The sequence below is a fragment of the Taudactylus pleione genome, unplaced genomic scaffold (genome assembly GCF_031769625.1).
Source record: "Taudactylus pleione unplaced genomic scaffold, aTauple2 ptg000026l, whole genome shotgun sequence".
Classification (NCBI taxonomy): domain Eukaryota; kingdom Metazoa; phylum Chordata; class Amphibia; order Anura; family Myobatrachidae; genus Taudactylus; species Taudactylus pleione.
The window spans coordinates 20,761,895-20,782,951 of record NW_028284428.1 but is presented as its reverse complement, the minus strand read 5'-3'; positions in this window follow the sequence as shown (position 1 = coordinate 20,782,951).

Genomic DNA, 21,057 nt, shown 5'->3' with positions numbered 1-21,057 from the left:
CATAGGACCCCATGGAGTTCCGGGATCTGTAGGATGAAAGTGCTGGATGATCAAAGCAATATACAGCATTTTGGCAGGAAGTGTCTGCTTGATGATGTCCATTAGTAGCACTTACCTGTCAGAAGAAGGATCATTCCGTGAGGTTTGCCCCCATCGCTAGTTCTATTACAGGTACATTTGCACTGTTTCTTCTTTTTGGTAAGCCTCAATCTGTAAAGACTGAGGCTCAGATAGTCGGGAAACACCATTCTTAATTTAAACTATTTTCGAGCCAATCAGTGAATCAGGACCCTTTACTCCAACCCAACAATGTATAAACACAATACATAATTTTACTGAACACTATTTTTGCATAAGATAACAGTGTATTAACTTAATATGCAACAATGCTATATACAGAGGCAAAAATGCTTCAGCGAACAACATATAACTATTACATAACAATTTAATATTAAAACAATACTGCGGCAATGTACAAATAATATAGACAATGCACGACGGTAATATAAGCACATTATACTGTGTCATACAGTAAAAAGTGTATAACATATAACAATGTTAAACATAAAGCTAATATGCAGCAGATAACATTTCATAACAGTGATACATGAACATTTTACATAGGGACAAAATGCTATGTCAGATAACATTAGGTAAATATGATGCCAAACAATGTAATAAAGCGTCGTAATGCAGCGGTAAAGTACACCAATTTAGCCGGAATCTTTCTTTGACCGCTGTTTGGTCTCCACCATGATGCTGAGAGTTAAATGGCTGGCCTTCTCCACTGCTGATGTTGTCTACAGTCAAGATGGAACGTAGGAGTCTTTTGCTAAGAAGATAGAGACATCAGTCATTTGCAAAGGAATGACACGGTTCACTACATGGGACCCCATGGAGCTCCGAGATCAGTAGGATGAAAGTGCTGGACGATCAAAGCAATATACAGCATTTTGGCAGGAAGTGTCTGCTTGATGACGTCCATTAGTAGCACTTACCTGCCAGAAGAAGGATCATTCCGTGAGGTTTGCCTCATCGCTGGATCTATTGCAGGTACATTTGCAATGTTTCTTCTATTTGGTAAGCCTCAATCTGTAAAGAATGAGGCTCAGCTAGTCAGGAAACACCATTTTTAATTTAAACCATTTTCGAGCCAATCAGTGAATCAGGACCCTTTACTCCAACCCAACAATGTATAAACACAATACATAATTTTACTGAACACTATTTTTGCATAAGATAACAGTGTATTAACTTAATATGTAACAATGCTATATACAGAGGCAAAAATGCTTCAGTGAACAACATATAACTATTACATAACAATTTAATATTAAAACAATACTGCGGCAATGTACAAATAATATAGACAATGCACGACGGTAATATAAGCACATTATACTGTGTCATACAGTAAAAAGTGTATAACATATAACAATGTTAAATATAAAGCTAATATGCAGCAGATAACATTTCATAACAGTGATACATGAACATTTTACATAGGGACAAAATGCTATGTCAGATAACATTAGGTAAATATGATGCCAAACAATGTAATAAAGCGTCGTAATGCAGCGGTAAAGTACACCAATTTAGCCGGAATCTTTCTTTGACCGCTGTTTGGTCTCCACCATGATGCTGAGAGTTAAATGGCTGGCCTTCTCCACTACTGATGTTGTCTACAGTCAAGATGGAACGTAGGAGTCTTTTGCTAAGAAGATAGAGACATCAGTCATTTGCAAAGGAATGACACGGTTCACTACATGGGACCCCATGGAGCTCCGAGATCAGTAGGATGAAAGTGCTGGACGATCAAAGCAATATACAGCATTTTGGCAGGAAGTGTCTGCTTGATGACGTCCATTAGTAGCACTTACCTGCCAGAAGAAGGATCATTCCGTGAGGTTTGCCCCATCGCTGGATCTATAGCAGGTACATTTGCAATGTTTCTTCTATTTGGTAAGCCTCAATCTGTAAAGAATGAGGCTCAGCTAGTCAGGAAACACCATTTTAAATTTAAGCCATTTTCGAGCCAATCTGGGAATCAGGACCCTTTACTCCAACCCTTCAATGTATAAACACAATGCATAATTTTACTGAACAGTATTTTTGCAAAAGATAACAGTGTTTTAACTTAATATGTAACAATGCTATATACAGAGGCAAAAATGCTTCAGTGAACAACATATAACTATTACATAACAATTTAATATTAAAACAATACTGCGGCAATGTAGAAATAATATAGACAATGCACGATGGTAATATAAGCACATTATACTGTGTCATACAGTAAAAAGTGTATAACATATAACAATGTTAAACATAAAGCTAAAATGCAGCAGATAACATTTCATAACAGTGATACATGAACATTTAATATAGGACAAAATGCTATGTCAGATAACATTATGTAAATATGATGCCAAACAATGAAATAAAGCGTCGTAATGCAGCGGTAAAGTACACCAATTTAGCCGGAATCTTTCTTTGACCGCTGTTTGGTCTCCACCATGATGCTGAGAGTTAAATGGCTGACCTTCCTCTCCACTGCTGATGTTGTCTACAGTCAAGATGAAAAGTAGGAGTCTTTTGCTAAGAAGATAGTGACATCAGTCATTTGCAAAGGATTGACACGGTTCACTACATATTACCCCATGGAGTTCCGGGATCTGTAGGATGAAAGTGCTGGATGATCAAAGCAATATACAGCATTTTGGCAGGAAGTGTCTGCTTGATGATGTCCATTAGTAGCACTTACCTGTCAGAAGAAGGATCATTCCGTGAGGTTTGCCCCCATCGCTAGTTCTATAACAGGTACATTTGCACTGTTTCTTCTTTTTGGTAAGCCTCAATCTGTAAAGACTGAGGCTCAGATAGTCGGGAAACACCATTCTTAATTTAAACTATTTTCGAGCCAATCAGTGAATCAGGACCCTTTACTCCAACCCAACAATGTATAAACACAATACATAATTTTACTGAACACTATTTTTGCATAAGATAACAGTGTATTAACTTAATATGTAACAATGCTATATACAGAGGCAAAAATGCTTCAGCGAACAACATATAACTATTACATAACAATTTAATATTAAAACAATACTGCGGCAATGTACAAATAATATAGACAATGCACGACGGTAATATAAGCACATTATACTGTGTCATACAGTAAAAAGTGTATAACATATAATAATGTTAAACATAAAGCTAATATGCAGCAGATAACATTTCATAACAGTGATACATGAACATTTTACATAGGGACAAAATGCTATGTCAGATAACATTAGGTAAATATGATGCCAAACAATGTAATAAAGCATCGTAATGCAGCGGTAAAGTACACCAATTTAGCCGGAATCTTTCTTTGACCGCTGTTTGGTCTCCACCTTGATGCTGAGAGTTAAATGGCTGGCCTTCTCCACTGCTGATGTTGTCTACAGTCAAGATGGAACGTAGGAGTCTTTTGCTAAGAAGATAGAGACATCAGTCATTTGCAAAGGAATGACACGGTTCACTACATGGGACCCCATGGAGCTCCGAGATCAGTAGGATGAAAGTGCTGGACGATCAAAGCAATATACAGCATTTTGGCAGGAAGTGTCTGCTTGATGTTGTCCATTAGTAGCACTTACCTGCCAGAAGAAGGATCATTCCGTGAGGTTTGCCTCATCGCTGGATCTATAGCAGGTACATTTGCAATGTTTCTTCTATTTGCTAAGCCTCAATCTGTAAAGAATGAGGCTCAGCTAGTCAGGAAACACCATTTTTAATTTAAACCATTTTCGAGCCAATCAGTGAATCAGGACCCTTTACTCCAACCCAACAATGTATAAACACAATACATAATTTTACTGAACACTATTTTTGCATAAGATAACAGTGTATTAACTTAATATGTAACAATGCTATATACAGAGGCAAAAATGCTTCAGTGAACAACATATAACTATTACATAACAATTTAATATTAAAACAATACTGCGGCAATGTACAAATAATATAGACAATGCACGACGGTAATATAAGAACATTATACTGTGTCATACAGTAAAAAGTGTATAACATATAACAATGTTAAACATAAAGCTAAAATGCAGCAGATAACATTTCATAACAGTGAAACATGAACATTTTACATAGGGACAAAATGCTATGTCAAATAACATTAGGTAAATATGATGCCAAACAATGTAATAAAGTGTCGTAATGCAGCGGTAAAGTACACCAATTTAGCCGGAATCTTTCTTTGACCGCTGTTTGGTCTCCACCATGATGCTGAGAGTTAAATGGCTGGCCTTCTTCACTGCTGATGTTGTCTACAGTCAAGATGGAACGTAGGAGTCTTTTGCTAAGAAGATAGAGACATCAGTCATTTGCAAAGGAATGACACGGTTCACTACATGGGACCCCATGGAGCTCCGAGATCAGTAGGATGAAAGTGCTGGACGATCAAAGCAATATACAGCATTTTGGCAGGAAGTGTCTGCTTGATGACGTCCATTAGTAGCACTTACCTGCCAGAAGAAGGATCATTCCGTGAGGTTTGCCCCATCGCTGGATCTATAGCAGGTACATTTGCAATGTTTCTTCTATTTGGTAAGCCTCAATCTGTTAAGAATGAGGCTCAGCTAGTCAGGAAACACCATTTTTAATTTAAACCATTTTCGAGCCAATCAGTGAATCAGGACCCTTTACTCCAACCCAACAATGTATAAACGCAATACATAATTTTACAGAACACTATTTTTGCATAAGATAACGTGTATTAACTTAATATGTAACAATGCTATATACAGAGGCAAAAATGCTTCAGTGAACAACATATAAGTATTACATAACAATTTAATATTAATACAATACTGCGGCAATGTACAAATAATATAGACAATGCACAACGGTAATATAAGCACATTATACTGTGTCATACAGTAAAAAATGTATAACATATAACAATGTTAAACATAAAGCTAAAATGCAGCAGATAACATTTCATAACAGTGATACATGAACATTTAATATAGGACAAAATGCTATGTCAGATAACATTATGTAAATATGATGCCAAACAATGTAATAATGCGTCGTAATGCAGCTGTAAAGTACACCAATTTAGCCGGAATCTTTCTTTGACTGCTGTTTGGTCTCCACCATGATGCTGAGAGTTAAATGGCTGGCCATATTCTCCACTGCTGATGTTGTCTACAGTCAAGATGAAACATAGGAGTCTTTTCCTAAGAAGATAGCGACATCAGTCATTTGCAAAGGATTGACACGGTTCACTACATAGGACCCCATGGAGTTCCGGGATCTGTATAATGAAAGTGCTGGATGATCAAAGCAATATACAGCATTTTGGCAGGAAGTGTCTGCTTGATGATGTCCATTAGTAGCACTTACCTGTCAGAAGAAGGATCATTCCGTGAGGTTTGCCCCCATCGCTAGTTCTATAGCAGGTACATTTGCACTGTTTCTTCTTTTTGGTAAGCCTCAATCTGTAAAGACTGAGGCTCAGATAGTCGGGAAACACCATTCTTAGTTTAAACCATTTTCAAGCCAATCAGTGAATCAGGACCCTTTACTCCAACCCAACAATGTTTAAACACAATACATAATTTTATTGAACACTATTTTTGCATAAGATAACAGTGTATTAACTTAATATGTAACAATGCTATATACAGAGGCAAAAATGCTTCAGTGAACAACATATAACTATTACATAACAATTCAATTTTAAAACAATACTGCGGCAATGTACAAATAATATAGACAATTCACGATGGTAATATAAACACATTATACTGTGTCATACAGTAAAAAGTGTATAACATATAACAATGTTAAACATAAAGCTAAAATGCAGCAGATAACATTTCATAACAGTGATACATGAACATTTAATATAGGACAAAATGCTATGTCAGTTAACATTATGTAAATATGATGCCAAACAATGTAATAATGCGTCGTAATGCAGCTGTAAAGTACACCAATTTAGCCAGAATCTTTCTTTGACTGCTGTTTGGTCTCCACCATGATGCTGAGAGTTAAATGGCTGGCCTTATTCTCCACTGCTGATGTTGTCTACAGTCAAGATGAAACATAGGAGTCTTTTGCTAAGAAGATAGCGACATCAGTCATTTGCAAAGGATTGACACGGTTCACTACAAAGGACCCCATGGAGTTCCGGGATCTGTATGATGAAAGTGCTGGATGATCAAAGCAATATACAGCATTTTGGCAGGAAGTGTCTGCTTGATGATGTCCATTAGTAGCACTTACCTGGCAGAAGAAGGATCATTCCGTGAGGTTTGCCCCATCGCTGGATCTATAGCAGGTACATTTGCACTGTTTCTTCTTTTTGGTAAGCCTCAACCTGTAAAGACTGAGGCTCAGATAGACGGGAAACACCATTCTTAATTTAAACTATTTTCGAGCCAATCAGTGAATCAGGACCCTTTACTCCAACCCAACAATGTATAAACACAATACATAATTTTACTGAACACTATTTTTGCATAAGATAACAGTGTATTAACTTAATATGTAACAATGCTATATACAGAGGCAGAAATGCTTCAGTGAACAACATATAACTATTACATAACAATTTAATATTAAAACAATACTGCAGCAATGTACAAATAATATAGACAATGAACGACGGTAATATAAGCACATTATACTGTGTCATACAGTAAAAAGTGTATAACATATAACAATGTTAAACATAAAGCTAATATGCAGCAGATAACATTTCATAACAGTGATACATCAACATTTTACATAGGGACAAAATGCTATGTCAGATAGCATTAGGTAAATATGATGCCAAACAATGTAATAAAGCGTCGTAATGCAGCGGTAAAGTACACCAATTTAGCCGGAATCTTTCTTTGACCGCTGTTTGGTCTCCACCATGATGCTGAGAGTTAAATGGCTGGCCTTCTCCACTGCTGATGTTGTCTACAGTCAAGATGGAACGTAGGAGTCTTTTGCTAAGAATATAGAGACATCAGTCATTTGCAAAGGAATGACACGGTTCACTACATGGGACCCCATGGAGCTCCGAGATCAGTAGGACGAAAGTGCTGGACGATCAAAGCAATATACAGCATTTTGGCAGGAAGTGTCTGCTTGATGACGTCCATTAGTAGCACTTACCTGCCAGAAGAAGGATCATTCCGTGAGGTTTGCCCCATCGCTGGATCTATAGCAGGTACATTTGCAATGTTTCTTCTATTTGGTAAGCCTCAATCTGTAAAGAATGAGGCTCAGCTAGTCAGGAAACACCATTTTTAATTTAAACCATTTTCGAGCCAATCAGTGAATCAGGACCCTTTACTCCAACTCAACAATGTATAAACACAATACATAATTTTACTGAACACTATTTTTGCATAAGATCACAGTGTATTAACTTAATATGTAACAATGCTATATACAGAGGCAAAAATGCTTCAGTGAACAACATATAACTATTACATAACAATTCAATTTTAAAACAATACTGCGGCAATGTACAAATAATATAGACAATGCACGATGGTAATATAAGCACATTATATTGTGTCATACAGTAAAAAGTGTATAACATATAACAATGTTAAACATAAAGCTAAAATGCAGCAGATAACATTTCATAACAGTGATACATGAACATTTAATATAGGACAAAATGCTATGTCAGATAACATTATGTAAATATGATGCCAAACAATGAAATAAAGCATCGTAATGCAGCGGTAAAGTACACCAATTTAGCCGGAATCCTTCTTTGACCGCTGTTTGGTCTCCACCATGATGCTGAGAGTTAAATGGCTGACCTTCTTCTCCACTGCTGATGTTGTCTACAGTCAAGATGAAACGTAGGAGTCTTTTGCTAAGAAGATAGTGACATCAGTCATTTGCAAAGGATTGACACGATTCACTACATAGGACCCCATGGAGTTCCGGGATCTGTAGGATGAAAGTAATGGATGATCAAAGCAATATACAGCATTTTGGCAGGAAGTGTCTGCTTGATGATGTCCATTAGTAGCACTTACCTGTCAGAAGAAGGATCATTCCGTGAGGTTTGCCCCCATCGCTAGTTCTATAACAGGTACATTTGCACTGTTTCTTCTTTTTGGTAAGCCTCAATCTGTAAAGACTGAGGCTCAGATAGTCGGGAAACACCATTCTTAATTTAAACTATTTTCGAGCCAATCAGTGAATCAGGACCCTTTACTCCAACCCAACAATGTATAAACACAATACATAATTTTACTGAACACTATTTTTGCATAAGATAACAGTGTATTAACTTAATATGTAACAATGCTATATACAGAGGCAAAAATGCTTCAGTGAACAACATATAACTATTACATAACAATTTAATATTAAAACAATACTGCGGCAATGTACAAATAATATAGACAATGCACGACGGTAATATAAGCACATTATACTGTGTCATACAGTAAAAAGTGTATAACATATAACAATGTTAAACATACAGCTAATATGCAGCAGATAACATTTCATAACAGTGATACATGAACATTTTACATAGGGACAAACTGCTATGTCAGATAACATTAGGTAAATATGATGCCAAACAATGTAATAAAGCGTCGTAATGCAGCGGTAAAGTACACCAATTTAGCCGGAATCTTTCTTTGACCGCTGTTTGGTCTCCACCATGATGCTGAGAGTTAAATGGCTGGCCTTCTCCACTGCTGATGTTATCTACAGTCAAGATGGAACGTATGAGTCTTTTGCTAAGAAGATAGAGACATCAGTCATTTGCAAAGGAATGACACGGTTCACTACATGGGACCCCATGGAGCTCCGAGATCAGTAGGATGAAAGTGCTGGACGATCAAAGCAATATACAGCATTTTGGCAGGAAGTGTCTGCTTGATGACGTCCATTAGTAGCACTTACCTGCCAGAAGAAGGATCATTCCGTGAGGTTTGCCCCATCGCTGGATCTATAGCAGGTACATTTGCACTGTTTCTTCTTTTTGGTAAGCCTCAATCTGTAAAGACTGAGGCTCAGATAGTCGGGAAACACCATTCTTAGTTTAAACCATTTTCGAGCCAATCAGTGAATCAGGACCCTTTACTCCAACCCAACAATGTATAAACACAATGCATAATTTTACTGAACACTATTTTTGCATAAGATAACAGTGTATTAACTTAATATGTAACAATGCTATATACAGAGGCAAAAATGCTTCAGTGAACAACATATAACTATTACATAACAATTTAATATTAAAACAATACTGCGGCAATGTACAAATAATATAGACAATGCACGACGGTAATATAAGCACATTATACTGTGTCATACAGTAAAAAGTGTATAACATATAACAATGTTAAACATAAAGCTAATATGCAGCAGATAACATTTCATAACAGTGATACATGAACATTTTACATAGGGACAAAATGCTATGTCAGATAACATTAGGTAAATATGATGCCAAACAATGTAATAAAGCGTCGTAATGCAGCGGTAAAGTACACCAATTTAGCCGGAATCTTTCATTGACCGCTGTTTGGTCTCCACCATGATGCTGAGAGTTAAATGGCTGGCCTTCTCCACTGCTGATGTTGTCTACAGTCAAGATGGAACGTAGGAGTCTTTTGCTAAGAAGATAGAGACATCAGTCATTTGCAAAGGAATGACACGGTTCACTACATGGGACCACATGGAGCTCCGAGATCAGTAGGACGAAAGTGCTGGACGATCAAAGCAATATACAGCATTTTGGCAGGAAGTGTCTGCTTGATGACGTCCATTAGTAGCACTTACCTGCCAGAAGAAGGATCATTCCGTGAGGTTTGCCCCATCGCTGGATCTATAGCAGGTACATTTGCAATGTTTCTTCTATTTGGTAAGCCTCAATCTGTAAAGAATGAGGCTCAGCTAGTCAGGAAACACCATTTTTAATTTAAACCATTTTCGAGCCAATCAGTGAATCAGGACCCTTTACTCCAACCCAACAATGTATAAACACAATACATAATTTTACTGAACACTATTTTTGCATAAGATCACAGTGTATTAACTTAATATGTAACAATGCTATATACAGAGGCAAAAATGCTTCAGTGAACAACATATAACTATTACATAACAATTCAATTTTAAAACAATACTGCGGCAATGTACAAATAATATAGACAATGCACGATGGTAATATAAGCACATTATATTGTGTCATACAGTAAAAAGTGTATAACATATAACAATGTTAAACATAAAGCTAAAATGCAGCAGATAACATTTCATAACAGTGATACATGAACATTTTACATAGGGACAAAATGCTATGTCAGATAACATTAGGTAAATATGATGCCAAACAATGTAATAAAGCGTCGTAATGCAGCGGTAAAGTACACCAATTTAGCCGGAATCTTTCTTTGACCGCTGTTTGGTCTCCACCATGATGCTGAGAGTTAAATGGCTGGCCTTCTCCACTGCTGATGTTGTCTACAGTCAAGATGAAACGTAGGAGTCTTTTGCTAAGAAGATAGTGACAGCAGTCATTTGCAAAGGATTGACACGATTCACTACATAGGACCCCATGGAGTTCCGGGATCTGTAAGATGAAAGTAATGGATGATCAAAGCAATATACAGCATTTTGGCAGGAAGTGTCTGCTTGATGATGTCCATTAGTAGCACTTACCTGTCAGAAGAAGGATCATTCCGTGAGGTTTGCCACCATCGCTAGTTCTATAACAGGTACATTTGCACTGTTTCTTCTTTTTGGTAAGCCTCAATCTGTAAAGACTGAGGCTCAGATAGTCGGGAAACACCATTCTTAATTTAAACTATTTTCGAGCCAATCAGTGAATCAGGACCCTTTACTCCAACCCAACAATGTATAAACACAATACATAATTTTACTGAACACTATTTTTGCATAAGATAACAGTGTATTAACTTAATATGTAACAATGCTATATACAGAGGCAAAAATGCTTCAGTGAACAACATATAACTATTACATAACAATTTAATATTAAAACAATACTGCGGCAATGTACAAATAATATAGACAATGCACGACGGTAATATAAGCACATTATACGGTGTCATACAGTAAAAAGTGTATAACATATAACAATGTTAAACATACAGCTAATATGCAGCAGATAACATTTCATAACAGTGATACATGAACATTTTACATAGGGACAAACTGCTATGTCAGATAACATTAGGTAAATATGATGCCAAACAATGTAATAAAGCGTCGTAATGCAGCGGTAAAGTACACCAATTTAGCCGGAATCTTTCTTTGACCGCTGTTTGGTCTCCACCATGATGCTGAGAGTTAAATGGCTGGCCTTCTCCACTGCTGATGTTGTCTACAGTCAAGATGGAACGTAGGAGTCTTTTGCTAAGAAGATAGAGACATCAGTCATTTGCAAAGGAATGACACGGTTCACTACATGGGACCCCATGGAGCTCCGAGATCAGTAGGATGAAAGTGCTGGACGATCAAAGCAATATACAGCATTTTGGCAGGAAGTGTCTGCTTGATGACGTCCATTAGTAGCACTTACCTGCCAGAAGAAGGATCATTCCGTGAGGTTTGCCCCATCGCTGGATCTATAGCAGGTACATTTGCAATGTTTCTTCTATTTGGTAAGCCTCAATCTGTAAAGAATGAGGCTCAGCTAGTCAGGAAACACCATTTTTAATTTAAACCATTGTCGAGCCAATCAGTGAATCAGGACCCTTTACTCCAACCCAACAATGTATAAACACAATACATAATTTTACTGAACACTATTTTTGCATAAGATAACATTGTATTAACTTAATATGTAACAATGCTATATACAGAGGCAAAAATGCTTCAGTGAACAACATATAACTATTACATAACAATTTAATATTAAAACAATACTGCGGCAATGTACAAATAATATAGACAATGCACGACGGTAATATAAGCACATTATACTGTGTCATACAGTAAAAAGTGTATAACATATAACAATGTTAAACATAAAGCTAATATGCAGCAGATAACATTTCATAACAGTGATACATGAACATTTTACATAGGGACAAAATGCTATGTCAGATAACATTAGGTAAATATGATGCCAAACAATGTAATAAAGCGTCGTAATGCAGCGGTATAGTACACCAATTTAGCCGGAATCTTTCTTTGACCGCTGTTTGGTCTCCACCATGATGCTGAGAGTTAAATGGCTGGCCTTCTCCACTACTGATGTTGTCTACAGTCAAGATGGAACGTAGGAGTCTTTTGCTAAGAAGATAGAGACATCAGTCATTTGCAAAGGAATGACACGGTTCACTACATGGGACCCCATGGAGCTCCGAGATCAGTAGGATGAAAGTGCTGGACGATCAAAGCAATATACAGCATTTTGGCAGGAAGTGTCTGCTTGATGACGTCCATTAGTAGCACTTACCTGCCAGAAGAAGGATCATTCCGTGAGGTTTGCCCCATCGCTGGATCTATAGCAGGTACATTTGCAATGTTTCTTCTATTTGGTAAGCCTCAATCTGTAAAGAATGAGGCTCAGCTAGTCAGGAAACACCATTTTAAATTTAAGCCATTTTCGAGCCAATCTGGGAATCAGGACCCTTTACTCCAACCCTTCAATGTATAAACACAATGCATAATTTTACTGAACAGTATTTTTGCAAAAGATAACAGTGTTTTAACTTAATATGTAACAATGCTATATACAGAGGCAAAAATGCTTCAGTGAACAACATATAACTATTACATAACAATTTAATATTAAAACAATACTGCGGCAATGTAGAAATAATATAGACAATGCACGATGGTAATATAAGCACATTATACTGTGTCATACAGTAAAAAGTGTATAACATATAACAATGTTAAACATAAAGCTAATATGCAGCAGATAACATTTCATAACAGTGATACATGAACATTTTACATAGGGACAAACTGCTATGTCAGATAACATTAGGTAAATATGATGCCAAACAATGTAATAAAGCGTCGTAATGCAGCGGTAAAGTACACCAATTTAGCCGGAATCTTTCTTTGACCGCTGTTTGGTCTCCACCATGATGCTGAGAGTTAAATGGCTGGCCTTCTCCACTGCTGATGTTATCTACAGTCAAGATGGAACGTATGAGTCTTTTGCTAAGAAGATAGAGACATCAGTCATTTGCAAAGGAATGACACGGTTCACTACATGGGACCCCATGGAGCTCCGAGATCAGTAGGATGAAAGTGCTGGACGATCAAAGCAATATACAGCATTTTGGCAGGAAGTGTCTGCTTGATGACGTCCATTAGTAGCACTTACCTGCCAGAAGAAGGATCATTCCGTGAGGTTTGCCCCATCGCTGGATCTATAGCAGGTACATTTGCAATGTTTCTTCTATTTGGTAAGCCTCAATCTGTAAAGAATGAGGCTCAGCTAGTCAGGAAACACCATTTTTAATTTAAACCATTTTCGAGCCAATCAGTGAATCAGGACCCTTTACTCCAACCCAACAATGTATAAACACAATACATAATTTTACTGAACACTATTTTTGCATAAGATAACAGTGTATTAACTTAATATGTAACAATGCTATATACAGAGGCAAAAATGCTTCAGTGAACAACATATAACTATTACATAACAATTTAATATTAATACAATACTGCGGCAATGTACAAATAATATAGACAATGCACGACGGTAATATAAGCACATTATACTGTGTCATACAGTAAAAAATGTATAATATATAACAATGTTAAACATAAAGCTAAAATGCAGCAGATAACATTTCATAACAGTGATACATGAACATTTAATATAGGACAAAATGCTATGTCAGTTAACATTATGTAAATATGATGCCAAACAATGTAATAATGCGTCGTAATGCAGCTGTAAAGTACACCAATTTAGCCAGAATCTTTCTTTGACTGCTGTTTGGTCTCCACCATGATACTGAGAGTTAAATGGCTGGCCTTATTCTCCACTGCTGATGTTGTCTACAGTCAAGATGAAACATAGGAGTCTTTTGCTAAGAAAATAGCGACATCAGTCATTTGCAAAGGATTGACACGGTTCACTACATAGGACCCCATGGAGTTCCGGGATCTGTATGATGAAAGTGCTGGATGATCAAAGCAATATACAGCATTTTGGCAGGAAGTGTCTGCTTGATGATGTCCATTAGTAGCACTTACCTGGCAGAAGAAGGATCATTCCGTGAGGTTTGCCCCCATCGCTAGTTCTATAGCAGGTACATTTGCACTGTTTTTTCTTTTTGGTAAGCCTCAATCTGTAAAGACTGAGGCTCAGATAGTCGGGAAACACCATTCTTAGTTTAAACCATTTTCGAGCCAATCAGTGAATCAGGACCCTTTACTCCAACCCAACAATGTATAAACACAATGCATAATTTTACTGAACACTATTTTTGCATAAGATAACAGTGTATTAACTTAATATGTAACAATGCTATACACAGAGGCAAAATGCTTCAGTGAACAACATATAACTATTACATAACAATTTAATATTAAAACAATACTGCGGCAATGTACAAATAATATAGACAATGCACGACGGTAATATAAGCACATTATACTGTGTCATACAGTAAAAAGTGTATAACATATAACAATGTTAAACATAAAGCTAATATGCAGCAGATAACATTTCATAACAGTGATACATGAACATTTTACATAGGGACAAAATGCTATGTCAGATAACATTAGGTAAATATGATGCCAAACAATGTAATAAAGCGTCGTAATGCAGCGGTAAAGTACACCAATTTAGCCGGAATCTTTCTTTGACCGCTGTTTGGTCTCCACCATGATGCTGAGAGTTAAATGGCTGGCCTTCTCCACTGCTGATGTTGTCTACAGTCAAGATGGAACGTAGGAGTCTTTTGCTAAGAAGATAGAGACATCAGTCATTTGCAAAGGAATGACACGGTTCACTACATGGGACCCCATGGAGCTCCGAGATCAGTAGGACGAAAGTGCTGGACGATCAAAGCAATATACAGCATTTTGGCAGGAAGTGTCTGCTTGATGACGTCCATTAGTAGCACTTACCTGCCAGAAGAAGGATCATTCCGTGAGGTTTGCCCCATCGCTGGATCTATAGCAGGTACATTTGCAATGTTTCTTCTATTTGGTAAGCCTCAATCTGTAAAGAATGAGGCTCAGCTAGTCAGGAAACACCATTTTTAATTTAAACCATTTTCGAGCCAATCAGTGAATCAGGACCCTTTACTCCAACCCAACAATGTATAAACACAATACATAATTTTACTGAACACTATTTTTGCATAAGATCACAGTGTATTAACTTAATATGTAACAATGCTATATACAGAGGCAAAAATGCTTCAGTGAACAACATATAACTATTACATAACAATTCAATTTTAAAACAATACTGCGGCAATGTACAAATAATATAGACAATGCACGATGGTAATATAAGCACATTATATTGTGTCATACAGTAAAAAGTGTATAACATATAACAATGTTAAACATAAAGCTAAAATGCAGCAGATAACATTTCATAACAGTGATACATGAACATTTTACATAGGGACAAAATGCTATGTCAGATAACATTAGGTAAATATGATGCCAAACAATGTAATAAAGCGTCGTAATGCAGCGGTAAAGTACACCAATTTAGCCGGAATCTTTCTTTGACCGCTGTTTGGTCTCCACCATGATGCTGAGAGTTAAATGGCTGGCCTTCTCCACTGCTGATGTTGTCTACAGTCAAGATGAAACGTAGGAGTCTTTTGCTAAGAAGATAGTGACATCAGTCATTTGCAAAGGATTGACACGATTCACTACATAGGACCCCATGGAGTTCCGGGATCTGTAGGATGAAAGTAATGGATGATCAAAGCAATATACAGCATTTTGGCAGGAAGTGTCTGCTTGATGATGTCCATTAGTAGCACTTACCTGTCAGAAGAAGGATCATTCCGTGAGGTTTGCCACCATCGCTAGTTCTATAACAGGTACATTTGCACTGTTTCTTCTTTTTGGTAAGCCTCAATTTGTAAAGACTGAGGCTCAGATAGTCGGGAAACACCATTCTTAATTTAAACTATTTTCGAGCCAATCAGTGAATCAGGACCCTTTACTCCAACCCAACAATGTATAAACACAATACATAATTTTACTGAACACTATTTTTGCATAAGATAACAGTGTATTAACTTAATATGTAACAATGCTAAATACAGAGGCAAAAATGCTTCAGTGAACAACATATAACTATTACATAACAATTTAATATTAAAACAATACTGCGGCAATGTACAAATAATATAGACAATGCACGACGGTAATATAAGCACATTATACGGTGTCATACAGTAAAAAGTGTATAACATATAACAATGTTAAACATACAGCTAATATGCAGCAGATAACATTTCATAACAGTGATACATGAATATTTTACATAGGGACAAACTTTTATGTCAGATAACATTAGGTAAATATGATGCCAAACAATGTAATAAAGCGTCGTAATGCAGCGGTAAAGTACACCAATTTAGCCGGAATCTTTCTTTGACCGCTGTTTGGTCTCCACCATGATGCTGAGAGTTAAATGGCTGGCCTTCTCCACTGCTGATGTTGTCTACAGTCAAGATGGAACGTAGGAGTCTTTTGCTAAGAAGATAGAGACATCAGTCATTTGCAAAGGAATGACACGGTTCACTACATGGGACCCCATGGAGCTCCGAGATCAGTAGGATGAAAGTGCTGGACGATCAAAGCAATATACAGCATTTTGGCAGGAAGTGTCTGCTTGATGACGTCCATTAGTAGCACTTACCTGCCAGAAGAAGGATCATTCCGTGAGGTTTGCCCCATCGCTGGATCTATAGCAGGTACATTTGCAATGTTTCTTCTATTTGGTAAGCCTCAATCTGTAAAGAATGAGGCTCAGCTAGTCAGGAAACACCATTTTTAATTTAAACCATTTTCGAGCCAATCAGTGAATCAGGACCCTTTACTCCAACCCAACAATGTATAAACACAATACATAATTTTACTGAACACTATTTTTGCATAAGATAACAGTGTATTAACTTAATATGTAACAATGCTATATACAGAGGCAAAAATGCTTCAGTGAACAACATATAACTATTACATAACAATTTAATATTAAAACAATACTGCGGCAATGTACAAATAATATAGACAATGCACGACGGTAATATAAGCACATTATACTGTGTCATACAGTAAAAAGTGTATAACATATAACAATGTTAAACATAAAGCTAATATGCAGCAGATAACATTTCATAACAGTGATACATGAACATTTTACATAGGGACAAAATGCTATGTCAGATAACATTAGGTAAATATGATGCCAAACAATGTAATAAAGTGTTGTAATGCAGCGGTAAAGTACACCAATTTAGCCGGAATCTTTCTTTGACCGCTGTTTGGTCTCCACCATGATGCTGAGAGTTAAATGGCTGGCCTTCTTCACTGCTGATGTTGTCTACAGTCAAGATGGAACGTAGGAGTCTTTTGCTAAGAAGATAGAGACATCAGTCATTTGAAAAGGAATGACACGGTTCACTACATGGGACCCCATGGAGCTCCGAGATCAGTAGGATGAAAGTGCTGGACGATCAAAGCAATATACAGCATTTTGGCAGGAAGTGTCTGCTTGATGATGTCCATTAGTAGCACTTACCTGTCAGAAGAAGGATCATTCCGTGAGGTTTGCCCCCATCGCTAGTTCTATAGCAGGTACATTTGCACTGTTTCTTCTTTTTGGTAAGCCTCAATCTGTAAAGACTGAGGCTCAGATAGTCGGGAAACACCATTCTTAGTTTAAACCATTTTCGAGCCAATCAGTGAATCAGGACCCTTTACTCCAACCCAACAATGTATAAACACAATACATAATTTTACTGAACACTATTTTTGCATAAGATAACAGTGTATTAACTTAATATGTAACAATGCTATATACAGAGGCAAAAATGCTTCAGTGAACAACATATAATTATTACATAACAATTCAATTTTAAAACAATACTGCGGCAATGTACAAATAATATAGACAATGCACGACGGTAATATAAGCACATTATATTGTGTCATACAGTAAAAAGTGTATAACATATAACAATGTTAAACATAAAGCTAAAATGCAGCAGATAACATTTCATAACAGTGATACATGAACATTTAATATAGGACAAAATGCTATGTCAGATAACATTATGTAAATATGATGCCAAACAATGAAATAAAGCGTCGTAATGCAGCGGTAAAGTACACCAATTTAGCCGGAATCTTTCTTTGACCGCTGTTTGGTCTCCACCATGATGCTGAGAGTTAAATGGCTGGCCTTCTTCTCCACTGCTGATGTTGTCTACAGTCAAGATGAAACGTAGGAGTCTTTTGCTAAGAAGATAGTGACATCAGTCATTTGCAAAGGATTGACACGGTTCACTACATAGGACCCCATGGAGTTCCGGGATCTGTAGGATGAAAGTGCTGGATGATCAAAGCAATATACAGCATTTTGGCAGGAAGTGTCTGCTTGATGATGTCCATTAGTAGCACTTACCTGTCAGAAGAAGGATCATTCCGTGAGGTTTGCCCCCATCGCTAGTTCTATAACAGGTACATTTGCACTGTTTCTTCTTTTTGGTAAGCCTCAATCTGTAAAGACTGAGGCTCAGATAGTAGGGAAACACCATTCTTAATTTAAACTATTTTCGAGCCAATCAGTGAATCAGGACCCTTTACTCCAACCCAACAATGTATAAACACAATACATAATTTTACTGAACACTATTTTTGCATAAGATAACAGTGTATTAACTTAATATGTAACAATGCTATATACAGAGGCAAAAATGCTTCAGTGAACAACATATAACTATTACATAACAATTTAATATTAAAACAATACTGCGGCAATGTACAAATAATATAGACAATGCACGACGGTAATATAAGCACATTATACTGTGTCATACAGTAAAAAGTGTATAACATATAACAATGTTAAACATAAAGCTAATATGCAGCAGATAACATTTCATAACAGTGATACATGAACATTTTACATAGGGACAAAATGCTATGTCAGATAACATTAGGTAAATATGATGCCAAACAATGTAATAAAGCGTCGTAATGCAGCGGTATAGTACACCAATTTAGCCGGAATCTTTCTTTGACCGCTGTTTGGTCTCCACCATGATGCTGAGAGTTAAATGGCTGGCCTTCTTCTCCACTGCTGATGTTGTCTACAGTCAAGATGAAACGTAGGAGTCTTTTGCTAAGAAGATAGTGACATCAGTCATTTGCAAAGGATTGACACGGTTCACTACATAGGACCCCATGGAGTTCCGGGATCTGTAGGATGAAAGTGCTGGATGATCAAAGCAATATACAGCATTTTGGCAGGAAGTGTCTGCTTGATGATGTCCATTAGTAGCACTTACCTGTCAGAAGAAGGATCATTCCGTGAGGTTTGCCCCCATCGCTAGTTCTATAACAGGTACATTTGCACTGTTTCTTCTTTTTGGTAAGCCTCAATCTGTAAAGACTGAGGCTCAGATAGTCGGGAAACACCATTCTTAGTTTAAACCATTTTCGAGCCAATCAGTGAATCAGGACCCTTTACTCCAACCCAACAATGTATAAACACAATGCATAATTTTACTGAACACTATTTTTGCATAAGATAACAGTGTATTAACTTAATATGTAACAATGCTATACACAGAGGCAAAAATGCTTCAGTGAACAACATATAACTATTACATAACAATTTAATATTAAAACAATACTGCGGCAATGTACAAATAATATAGACAATGCACGACGGTAATATAAGCACATTATACTGTGTCATACAGTAAAAAGTGTATAACATATAACAATGTTAAACATAAAGCTAATATGCAGCAGATAACATTTCATAACAGTGATACATGAACATTTTACATAGGGACAAAATGCTATGTCAGATAACATTAGGTAAATATGATGCCAAACAATGTAATAAAGCGTCGTAATGCAGCGGTAAAGTACACCAATTTAGCCGGAATCTTTCTTTGACCGCTGTTTGGTCTCCACCATGATGCTGAGAGTTAAATGGCTGGCCTTCTCCACTGCTGATGTTGTCTACAGTCAAGATGGAACGTAGGAGTCTTTTGCTAAGAAGATAGAGACATCAGTCATTTGCAAAGGAATGACACGGTTCACTACATGGGACCCCATGGAGCTCCGAGATCAGTAGGACGAAAGTGCTGGACGATCAAAGCAATATACAGCATTTTGGCAGGAAGTGTCTGCTTGATGACGTCCATTAGTAGCACTTACCTGCCAGAAGAAGGATCATTCCGTGAGGTTTGCCCCATCGCTGGATCTATAGCAGGTACATTTGCAATGTTTCTTCTATTTGGTAAGCCTCAATCTGTAAAGAATGAGGCTCAGCTAGTCAGGAAACACCATTTTTAATTTAAACAATTTTCGAGCCAATCAGTGAATCAGGACCCTTTACTCCAACCCAACAATGTATAAACACAATACATAATTTTACTGAACACTATTTTTGCATAAGATCACAGTGTATTAACTTAATATGTAACAATGCTATATACAGAGGCAAAAATGCTTCAGTGAACAACATATAACTATTACATAACAATTCAATTTTAAAACAATACTGCGGCAATGTACAAATAATATAGACAATGCACGATGGTAATATAAGCACATTATATTGTGTCATACAGTAAAAAGTGTATAACATATAACAATGTTAAACATAAAGCTAAAATGCAGCAGATAACATTTCATAACAGTGATACATGAACATTTTACATAGGGACAAAATGCTATGTCAGATAACATTAGGTAAATATGATGCCAAACAATGTAATAAAGCGTCGTAATGCAGCGGTAAAGTACACCAATTTAGCCGGAATCTTTCTTTGACCGCTGTTTGGTCTC